The sequence below is a fragment of the Prionailurus bengalensis genome, chromosome A1 (genome assembly GCF_016509475.1).
Source record: "Prionailurus bengalensis isolate Pbe53 chromosome A1, Fcat_Pben_1.1_paternal_pri, whole genome shotgun sequence".
NCBI classification, from domain to species: Eukaryota; Metazoa; Chordata; class Mammalia; order Carnivora; family Felidae; genus Prionailurus; species Prionailurus bengalensis.
In genome coordinates, this window is record NC_057343.1 from 21,095,935 (window position 1) to 21,099,149 (window position 3,215).

A 3,215-nucleotide genomic window follows, 5' to 3' on the forward strand; every position below is an offset into this window, starting at 1 on the left:
GGGGTTAGATTTTGGAGCCCAAAAGCCAAGATATGACTTCGTTTCCTGGGCTTGTTCCACCTTCCCCAAGGCAAGGAACCCAGACTGGCCTAATTAACTGACTGGAAGCCAGAACCAAGTGACCCAAGAAAAAACGAAAGAAATCTTCAAGTTGAGATTCTAAAATATTGCCACACCACACTGCGTTGGGACCCTTTAGGCTCACAGAGCTTCGTTCTGGTCATAGGCCTTGATTTCACTGGACATTTCCTCTAGCTGATGTTGGCCAAGCTGAAGTGGGGCAACTCTGATCTTCAGTTAAGCTAATGCCTCTATGATTCTGCCCTTTCAAATGTGACGGTGGTGGCAATGTGTGCTGAACCATTTATCTAGTTTTCCTTAAGATTCACCTTTAGAGCAAGTCTCACACTGAGAAATCTGGGAGCAAAGTAAATTGTAAATAGAGATTTGTCCTTTTTCCTGGCTTCACCTTTTCTATGAAAGTTGTGATGAAGAGAACTTTTCCTTTACCTGTGAAAATAACTGTCACTCCACACCAAAAGAACCATAATTTATCATGCCTAATGTGCTTCCCCATCTTTGTGACTATATCAAATAATACTTTCCTTTATATATTTTATTATCTCATAAGAATAAGACACATATTTCAAGGTGGACAAAATAATTTATTGGTGATTTACAGAAAACATGTCCACATGAAATACTACACTTTATAATTTTTTTAATGTTTATTCATTTTTGAACGACAGAGAGAGACAGAGTGAGTGGGGGAGGGGCAGAGCGAGAGGGAGACACAGAATCTGAAGCAGGCTCCAGGCTCTGAGATGTCAGCCCAGAGCCTGACGCGGGCTCGAACTCACGGATGGTGAGAGCATGACCTGAGCCAAAGTCAGACGCTTAACCTACTAAGCTACCCAGGTGCCTCTACACTTTATAATATTTTTTAAAAATTAGTCATACTGCTTATTAAAAGTCCGTATCAAAAGTGAGAGCTGTAGCTACATCTGATGCAGACATTCACTTTTTTTCTTTTCTAGCCCCCAAAGAATGCCCCTAAATGAGCCTCTAAGAGGCCCCTATCTTCATTAGGATTTCTGAACCAAACAGCCATAGTAGGCTCATTCTTCCCTTGATTCATCCAACATAGACGTAATCACAAACTACTATGTGTTGGTCTTGGGATGCCCAGATGAGTGGAGGAAATGGAAGTTACAGCACCGAGTAAGTTCTGTAACAAAGAACTTGCCAGCATCAGGTTCAGTCTTCTGTGATGTTCTAGCGCCAGGCCCATCACCCTTCCTGCCTCCACAGGTTCCCTTCCCCCAGTACATTCCAGACTAAATCCCCCTCCTACTAAAAAACTCAATGGCTCCCCTAGAGGCATTTCCCAATCTAGGTTAAGGAAGAGTAATTTCAGGAAATCTGAGCAGGTATTGCCTGGAAAGGAGGCCTACAGTAACAAGTTTGGGAAGCAATGAATAAAACAAAGTTGGACTATTTGGTTGTGTTACGTTTTCAGGAATTCTCAGAGCTTTTACAATGTTGACATGCATTAGGGCAGTGATACACTTATGCATATCCAAGAGGAAGAATGCATCTTTACAGTATCTCCCCAGCTTATGGCTATAGAACCCTTTTCTTCCAGGGCATATTACTGGACTAGTCTTGAAAACAAAACAAAACAAAACAGAACGCCTGAGAAACACTAGCCTAGAGAAAAAAGTTCAAATTTCTTAACAAGGTATTTAAGGCTGTTGCTGTCTGCCTCTAGTAGATTCTTACAACCCCACTTCTTATTCCTTCGTTCCCATACATCACGCACTACCCTTGTTAGGCTATTAGTTCCCTAAGCAGACGGCACACCTTCACATGCTTGAGGTGTTACTGATACGTTCCTCTGTTTACAATGCCTCTCACCATTCTCCTTTATCTCACTTCTCTCTTCTCCATCTGAACTCCTATCTATACTGCAAAAACCACTCCATAGTAACTCATCTACCCAGTCTGTGAGTCACTGTTCTATAAGCACTTATGCATCAGAGCACCAATCGCTATGTATCATATATTTCTCTGCTGCCTTCAATAGATTATGAGTTCCTGGGACTTCCTCTTTGTATCCCCAGCATCTAGTGCACTGTCGGCCACATAAATGATTATGAACACACTGAAAATTTCATATCAATTTTTCAAACGTTTCACAAAATTCCCTTACTTCCTTTCAAACCAAAAAACTGCAGGTGTGAATTTGGTGTGCACCTTTTTCTTAAATGTAGGTCCCATGTTTGAAACAGGACTCGTACCAGTAGAGAAGCATCCACGATCACTAAAGAAGGGATTCTTAAGTCACTCATTAAATCTTAGATTTTTCGGGGCGCCTGCGTGGCACAGTCGGTTAAGCGTCCGACTTCAGCCAGGTCACGATCTCGCGGTCCGTGAGTTCGAGCCCCGCGTCAGGCTCTGGGCTGATGGCTAAGAGCCTGGAGCCTGTTTCCGATTCTGTGTCTCCCTCTCTCTCTGCCCCTCCCCCGTTCATGCTCTGTCTCTCTCTGTCCCAAAAATAAATAAACATTGAAAAAAAAATTAAAAAAAAAAATCTTAGATTTTTCTTTTGCCCAATTATAAAACCACAAGTCACAATCACTTTAAAACCTGTGTAAGAAATTGCACAGTATCTCCCTATAAACAAAAGGGGAGCGGAAATTTTATTTTATGCCTTCACGCTTTATGCCGTAGTGCCTGGCCCAAGAAAGACTTGTTGCAAACATTTAAAAAGTTATACTGTGCTGGCTTCAGCCGCACATATACTAAAATTGGAACAATACAGAGAAGATTAGCGTGGACCCTGCTCAAGGATGACACTCAAAAACTTATACTCTCTGGGAGTGAGGCTAAGCCCCTGCCACAGATCAGTTCTTCTCCCCACCCCTCCCCATCATCCCAAGAGCTGGTCTGCATGCTCCCTGCTCTTCCCTGGGCTCATCAGGATTTCCGCCTGGATCTTCTTTCTTTCATATTTTCCTCTGTCTCCTAGTGCCCAGGCATCTCCTGAAAATCAGAGAAACTGCCGGAATGGTGGTCTGCGTGCATGTCTTCCTTTACTTGCCCCACTGCCCCTCTGCCATTTCCCCCGCCCACCAAGAGGCAAAGGGAATTTGTTTATTTTGCCAAGAACTCTCAGACACTTTCAGTTCAGCAGAGAGGTTGACTTAACTCTA

General features: G+C 43.0%; 1 pseudogene; it reads left to right on the plus strand.

Moving 5' to 3' along the window:
- The first annotated feature begins 2,780 nt into the window (after nt 1-2,780).
- On the plus strand, nt 2,781-2,878 carry LOC122496456 (annotated as a pseudogene).
- Nucleotides 2,879-3,215: the final 337 nt, after the last annotated feature.